The sequence below is a fragment of the Hylobates moloch genome, unplaced genomic scaffold (genome assembly GCF_009828535.3).
Source record: "Hylobates moloch isolate HMO894 unplaced genomic scaffold, HMol_V3 SCAFFOLD_7, whole genome shotgun sequence".
Lineage (NCBI taxonomy): Eukaryota > Metazoa > Chordata > Mammalia > Primates > Hylobatidae > Hylobates > Hylobates moloch.
This window is the reverse complement of record NW_026652282.1, coordinates 78,046,085-78,054,577: the sequence shown is the minus strand read 5'-3', so window position 1 is coordinate 78,054,577 and position 8,493 is coordinate 78,046,085. Positions and strand designations below refer to the sequence as shown.

At 35.2% G+C, this 8,493-nt stretch overlaps 1 pseudogene; it reads left to right on the top strand.

Moving 5' to 3' along the window:
• The first annotated feature begins 3,585 nt into the window (after window positions 1-3,585).
• On the top strand, window positions 3,586-4,419 carry LOC116811354 (E3 ubiquitin-protein ligase CCNB1IP1-like; annotated as a pseudogene).
• Window positions 4,420-8,493: the final 4,074 nt, after the last annotated feature.

The following is an 8,493-nucleotide window of genomic DNA, read 5'->3' as shown; positions in this document are numbered from 1 at the left end:
CAGGCAATCCTCCCACCTCAGCCTTTCAAGTAGCTGGGACTATAGGTGCACACACCACCATGCCTGGTTAATTTTGTTTATATTTTAGTAGAGACGAGGTCTCCATGTGTTACCCATGCTGGTCTCAAACTCCTGGACTCAAGTGATTCTCCCACCTCAGCCTCCCAAAGTGCTGGGATTACAGGCATTAGCCACTGTGGCCCATCAAAATATGTATAATTTTTAAAACATGTATTTTGTTTTTAAAAATGTTTTATCATTAGTGTTTCTAATTGCTAACTTCAGACATAAAATAGTTCTTTTATAAAGAACCGGATCATTGTATTTGCCCCTACATATGTGCATTTTGTAAAATTGTTGTTAATCTGGGTATCTCAGGAGACTGTGACCAGCCTGGACAACATGCCAAATCCCTGTCTCTACAAAAAATACAAAAATTAGCTGGGCATGGTGGCACACGATTGAGACCCTGTATCAAAAAAAAAAAACTAAAACAAAAACAAATCTCATCCAGATCACTAAGAATGCCATTATTTCGTTCTTTTTTATGGCTGAGTAGTATTTCATTCTATATATATACCACAGTTGCTTTATCCACTAGTTGATTGATGGGCATTTGGGTTGGTTCCACAATTTTGCAATTGCAAATTGTGCTGCTACATACATGCGTGTACAAGTATCTTTTTTTTTTTTTTTTTTTTATAATGACTTCTATTCCTCTGGGTAGATATCCAGTAGTGGGATTGCTGGATCAAATGGTAGTTCTACTTTTGGTTCTTTAAGGAATCTCCACACTGTTTTCCATAGTGGTTGTACCAGTTTATACTCCCATCAGCAGTTTAGAAGTGTTCCCTGTTCACCACATCCATTGCCTAAGCCAATGTCTAGAAGAGACTTTCACTTCCTTGGTTAGGTATATTCCTAAGTGAAGTAACTCAGGAATGGAAAACCAAACATTGTATGTGCTCACTCATAAGTGGGAACTAAGCTATGAGGATGCAAAGGCATAATAATGACACAGTGGAATTTGGGAACTCAGGGAAAGTGTGGGAAGGGGGTCGTAATAAAAAACTACAAATTGAGTGCAGTGTATACTGCTCAGGTGATACATGTGCCAAAATCTCACAAATCACCACTAAGGTAATTACTCATGTAAGTGAACATCTTTGTGAAGCTTAAGTGAACATCTTAGTGAAACTGATCTTGGGCAAATTTTTTTTTTAACTGTCTGAGTCTCAGTGTCTTTACCTGTACAGTAGGTATAATATTAACTTCCTCATTGGTTGCATGTATTCCCCTAGAAGAGTTCAGATTTATACACTGATCCTCTGAAATCAGCATCTGGAATAAAGATTCTGATTTTTGTCCTCACATCAACCTTAAAGCCTCTCTTTACCATCAAACCTATAATGCTCAATTACAATATCTAAAACATTATTTTCTGAGAGGGGAGATAATGAGAGAGGAAATATTTTCACATGGTCAGATATGAGACATTTAGAAATTAGCCTAACTCTATACTGAATAATGTGATAACAAATGAAAAACAATGTATTTCCAATATTCTGACTTATATAAACCATATAAATATAATATTTCACAACATAAATTTTCTATTTATTATAAGTTCCATCATTTGGATCTTCAGAACCACCTGCATTTTTTCTATCATCAGGCTGCTATTTTTGTACATATTTTTTCATATACCTCTAGACATCTGTAGCCATCATCAAATCATGTTTCTAACTATGCTCAGAGTCTCTGAGGATATGCTTAAGAAATGTTTTGCCTTGAATCTTGAACACCATTTATTACATAGGGACTGTTTTCCCCATTGCTTGTTTTTGTCAGGTTTCTCAAAGAGCAGATGGTTGTAGATGTGTGTAATCTATTTCTGTTATTTCTGAGGCCGCAGTTCTGTTCCATTGGTCTATATATCTGTTTTGGTACCAGTACCATGCTGTTTTGGTACCAGTACCATGCTGTTTTGGTTACTGTAGCATTGTAGTATAGTTTGAAGTCAGGTAGCATGATGCCTCCAGCTTTGTTGTTTATGCTTAGGATTTTCTTGGCTATACAATAAGCAACTTCAGCAAAGTCTGAGGATACAAAATCAATGTACAAAAATCACAAGCATTCCTATACACCAATAATAGGCAAACAGAGCCAAATCATGAGTGAACTCCCATTCACAATTGCTACAAAGAGAATAAAATACCTAGAAATACAACTTACAAAGGATGTGAAGGACCTCTTCAAGGAGAACTACAAACCACTGCTCAAGGAAATAAGAGAGGAAACAAACAGATGGAAAAACATTCCATGCTCATGGAGAGGAAGAATCAATATCGTGAAAATGGCCATACTGCTCAAAGTAATTTATAGATTCCATGCTATCCCCATCAAGCTACCATTGACTTTCTTCACAGAATTAGAAAAAACTACCTTAAATTTCATATGGAACCAAAACAAAACTTTGCTTTCAATACATTAATCTAGAACTATAAAATTTCCAATGCAAAAAATTGTTGTTATATATCTTTTTTCTTCAGTCACATATTTCATATCAACCTCCATAACAACTAAATCTATGTTCCATTTGCCTCCTTTCACCATTAATTTCAGTCATTTTATAGGTAAAATTAAACTGTTTGGGCAAAGGATAATTATATAAGCCACTTGTTAAACTTTAATACTCACCACGTAGTTTCTCATGGGGAGAAATTGTTTCAACAGGTCTTATTACCTAAGAAGTTTTATCTCACTTTATAAAAATGTATATGCAGTTAAATAAATAGGTAGATACACCTACAACCTACTTATCTATCTATAAATAAATATATATATATGTTTTAAATGTAATATTTTGAGTTTTATATAATGAGGCCTTTTGGTTGGCTTTTAATTGCTTTACTATCTGTTGCTTTTAGTATTGCAATTATGGGCAACATAAAAGGAGGAAATATACTTGTATTTAAATATTTAGATATACATTTAGTTTTGACTTTATTCTAAAACTATGTTTATGTATTTTTCTTTGTTGACTAGAATTTAACTATATTTTTAAAAAGTGAACTTTTCAACAATTGATTGGAATGACTGAGAAAACAATTCTGTTCTGTACTAATGATGCTCCAGAAAAACAGAATTACTCTCATTCTCCATTTTGGTGGGCTGATTGAAGATGAATTCCACTGAGGAGGGATAGCCTGGGTCTTTGGCTCTCTGTGTGCCAGCCCAAAGTTGGCCTTGTGAAAGCCTCTATAACATCTGGAGATCCCTTGAAAATGAAGTGGGTTGGGATTTGGACATTCCCAATAGGGAGGGTTAAATTAGGCTGATGGGACCATAAAGAGATGATTCTAGGTATCTGATAGATCCTTGTAGTTCAACTTGATTCTTAGATAGAAGGTAAATGCATGTAATACAAGAGAAGTAAAATTTCAACAGACCAAAACTAGATCTGAGTCTCACTCTTCCAGACTGGACCTCTTTGTTGCTATAAATCTTAGATGTACAATAAATTATGACTGAAGTTTTCTTTTATGGACTCTTTTCAGCTTCCAGAGACTTCACTATCCTATTATGTCTTTTTGTGAAGACATGCTGCTTCATAATTATCGATAATGTCACACCAAACTTTCTGGTTTTGCATGGGTCACCACCTGTTCTCACATCTTCTGTAGTCAGTATGTCAGTTCTGAGTTTAGTCGTTCACCAGCTATCTGTCTTGCCTGTAGAAATAACCTTTCTGGCTAGATACTGTCCTCACAGAACTTAGTCCATCAGAGGAATATAAAGCTATGGTATTGGCAGGAGTGCAACCAGAGATGGTGTTGAACATTAGCTCCTGAGCACTATACTTCTGGACATATTAGGTATATCAGGAGTCTCTCTATCAAGAATACAATTTCAGCAAAGCTGAGGGCCATCCGAAACACATGGAGAAGAGATATACTCAGCAAATACAGAGCAAAGATGTAGAATTGACATCTATAAAAGGAGAGATCACCTCCATGAAGTAAGTGCTAAAAGAACACAATAAAAATGTTCACTGATATCTTTAAAAAATGTATGGAGTGCAATCAGAAGTATCAAAAAGCTCCAAAGCCTCTGTGATAGTCTGAGGCTATGAAACATTACTGTTGCTAACCAAGAACATACCTTTGAACCATCCATAATTGCACTGTCTGGTGTTTTTTGCTTTTCATTACGGAACAACGCCAAGTGTTTTTTGGACAGCGTACCAGTTTAAAATCTGGGTGATGGAGATGGAGATTTTCAGTTCAGACCTTTTTTTTCTGGATTCTCACAAAACACCTGAAGCAAGCAATAGCTTTTTTCAGTTTTGCCTCTCCAAGTCATGAATTAGAGCAGCAGCAGGTTTCCAGCAGGGTCGTGAAAGTGAAAACAATTTGAACCGGGCATGGTGGCATGCACCTGTAATCCAGCTACTCAGGAGGCTGTGGCAAAAGGATCACTTGAGCCCACTTGAGTTTGAGAATGCAGTGAGGTAGTATCATGACACTGCACTCCAGCCTGGGTGAGATAGTGAGACAATGTCTCTAAAAAAAAAAAAAGTAAAAATAATTTAGCTAATTTTACAGAAAGTTTCTAATGTGCACTTTCAGTGATTTTACTTAGCAGATCTTTATTCTAGAAGTCCCCAACTTCCCTGGGCTTTTAAGTCTTTAAGATTCCTTCACATTATCACCTTATAAGAAACGAAGTGGCAGTGAAGTGTGGCTTTAGAGTGGATTTTTTCATTTCTAATATTTAAAGCATGAGCATTTTTTTAATCAATTGTGAACAGTTGAATTTTAATCATTAGTGAGAAGGTCATGACAGTATTGTGTATTTCAATAGATATGTTTGTGTCTGAGTTGTGTGTTTATGCATAAGTACCTGTGTTATATGTCTACATGTCACTTTGAATTCTTGTATTTATGCATATCTGTGTATGTAAAAGTGTGTGAATTTACACTGACATTTTGGTGTATTTGCCTGTAATCCCAGTGCTTTGGGAGGCTGAGATGGGAAGATCCTTTGAGCCTAGGACTTCAACAATCTGGGCAACATAGCTGAGATGTTCTTTCTACAGAGAAAAAGATTATATATATGTATCTTTAAAACTTTTCCAGTTTGTTGGTGTGCACCTGTAGTCCCTGCTACTCAGGAGGCAGAGGTGGAAGGATCCCTAGAGATCAATTCGAGGCTGCAATTAGACATAATCAAGCCCCAACACTACACTCCAGGTGACAGAGCAAGACTCTGTTACAGAAAAATAAATAAATAAATAGAGAGCCAGTCATAATCCCAAAAGACCAAAAGACACAATCACAATTCCATATGCCTAATCTCGAATGTTAAAAGTGTCGAAAAAGTAAAATCCCAAAAATATAATTCAAAAAAAGTTGTTTAAAATAGCATTAATAGTACTTATTTATATTTTTAAAAGGGAATGTATTTAACAAACATATAAAAATACAAAGAATACATTATAGTCCACCTACAACAGCATAGGCAATAAAAACATAGCAAGTTTTGCAAGCATAAACAAGCTGGTGTATGAACAACAGCTGCACCAGTATAACGGTCATGAGCAGATATAAACTGTTTATAAAAAAATAGGTCAAAATGGAAATGTATAAATGCCTATAACTATGTTTGCTAGTTGTTTGCACCAAGAATTATCATTTAAGCCATCTGAAATACCATGAGGAACAATCTGAGTCTTTTAAGGAGATCCATCAAGAACTGCAGTGGGATGCTGTGTGGAATAGCACGCACCTTTATTCTCTGGTACCCAAGAGGTTGAGGCAGTAGAATCCCTCGAGCCAAGGAGTTTGAGGACAGCATGGAGAATCATAGTGAAACGCCCCCCTGCCCAGAGAGCCAAGATTTCAAGAAATTTAATTTTTCACAAGTACATATGTATGAAAATAATGTCTCATTTATTGAGGAAGTTTCAATATTTTTACATATGCACACAATGCTTATACACAAAGTCAACCTTGTAATAATGCACTTTCACAGAGTCAGATTTGTAAAAAGAAATGCATAAAACAAATTAGAACACTCTAAAAGTCATTTCACAATTTATACCTCCAACATTGGAAATAATGCAAAGATGAAATACATAGCATACCAAATTCTAAATAATAATCTGACCATTTAAAATGTAAAAACAAAGTAAAAAAACTGAAGAGGAAATTTGACATATAAAAATGCAGGATAGATTTTGGGCAATTACACAGATGTGGTTAATAAGAGCTAGCCAAATTTTAAAATTATTAACTATATTTTTTAAGTCTTGCATCACAATGAATAGCTTATTTTTCCTTTTAGACATGACTCTCCTTGAAGAATACATTTAAATTCATTTTCCATGTAGTGCTGCTCTTTCTGAAATAATTCTGTGATTTGATGTATACTGACATGAGCATTCCCTATGCAATTTTCCTATCTTCACTGCCATGCTTCTATGTTGTTTTGGGTATGCGAAAGTTTATTCCCAATGTACTTACATACAGACCACAAATTTGATGGAAACAACACTGGTAATCAAACAGGAGCACTTTTGCCTAAGTATTGTTCTATCCTATCATGCACAAAATTATTTCTGAAACAGTCAGCCATTTTACGGTCTTCTTCAGGCATATGTGGCCTTAATTCATTAAAATCTTCTGGAATGGCATCAGCTGAAAGAAATGCCAATGCAAAAAAAAAAAAAAAGATGCACTTTTAAGCTGAAAATTTTGTCCCTGCCATATCATGTGGCTAATCCACTCATCTGAATTTTCCACCGAATGCACTGGAAATATTGGTACTACAAAATATTGGTAAAACAAAATACTGATAATGTAAAAACACCAAAATATTGGTAATACCTTGAAATTCACTTAAGAAGTCTTGATCACACCTAATTACAAATCTATCATTATGGTTAGGCGATTCAACTGAACCAAATGTTCAAATAAGCATCTACAAACTGCTTCACTTTTTCCAGTCATTGATATATAAACAAGTAAATAAGTTCTAATTTTTTTTTCTGATCCGACAGAGAAATTGTACCTAGCTGATTAAAAAAACAGTAAAGAGTGTTTGGAAAGTGCCATCCATTAGCCAAAGTAAAGGATGTACTAGTTTTTCTACGTTATATTTAGTAGTAAATATGAGCTTATCTTCTTTGATAGCCAAATCCTTAATCCATAATAGTTCATCATTTAATGTGTCTTATAGCACTGGAAAAACTTCAATATCAGCAAGTGGTTTTTGTTCAGAAGGTTGCTGAGTTTGAATTCTTTTTATTATCTGTTGAAAGTTGTTTTTTGAAGGCAAACATGGCGATATTCATGAAAGGTCAGAATTCATACATAATTGAATAACTTGGAAGGGAAGTTTTTTTTCTATTTATTACCTGCATTTGTACTTATTTGATATTCAAAACACTCATTGCAATTGTATTTTGAGAGTGGTTATGGTCTACGAAATTTATAAGTATATGTTGTCTATTTGAAATTCTGATTATTGCTTGGCTGTCACAATTAAATGATTTTCTGCTTTTGTAACACCAATTATAATTAGCTTTTAAATTCTTATCTTTCACCACTAAGTATACTTGTACATTTAACTTATCACAGCCTTTTGCCAAAGAAGAATTTTAAAGACTCTTCCATTGTGTAGTAAGAAATACAGTAAGAAGGAGTAATATTTGGGTTGCCCAATACCAAGTCTGTGTTAAGGTTCTCCAGAAACACAGAACCAATTGGGTATTTACATAGACATATGAGAGATGATTTATTAGGGGAATTGGCTCATGTGATTACAGTGACTGAGAATTCCCACAACAGGCCATCTGCAAGTTGGGGAACCTGGGATGGTGTCTGGTAGCATTGCTCAGGCCATAAAGCTCAGGACATGGAGGAATCGCCTGTGTAAATTTTGAAGTACAATCTGCCTTCTGTATTTGCTCTCACCAAGCATCCAGCCAATTGGATGGTGCCTGACAATATGGTTAGTAGATCTTCTGCATCTGATTCACTCAGACTCTCAAGGGGATCTTCTCTGCAAACACCCTCACAGACACACCCAACATAATGCTTTACCAGGTATCTAGATATCACTTAATCTAGTCAAGTTGACACCTAAAATTAAGTCTGCATGCATTCATATGAATATATTTAAGCCATACATAATTTCCAAATAGAAACAATAACAAGGTAATAGTTTCACTTAACATGAGGTAACAATCTTGTTATTGTGATTTGGGGGATTTTAGATGTTAGAAATTTTAGACTTTAGGGATCATACTTTGGCAATTTTGATTTTTTAGAATTTTAACATTAGGGATTGTGTTGTTTCGGATTATGACCCAAACCCTCAAGAATTATCTTTTGTGGCTGGATGCTTCCCCCTCTGATGGTGTCACCTCCATGGCCCTAGACAGGGACCTAGCCCCACTGGATCTGCACCATGGACACACCCCTTTGA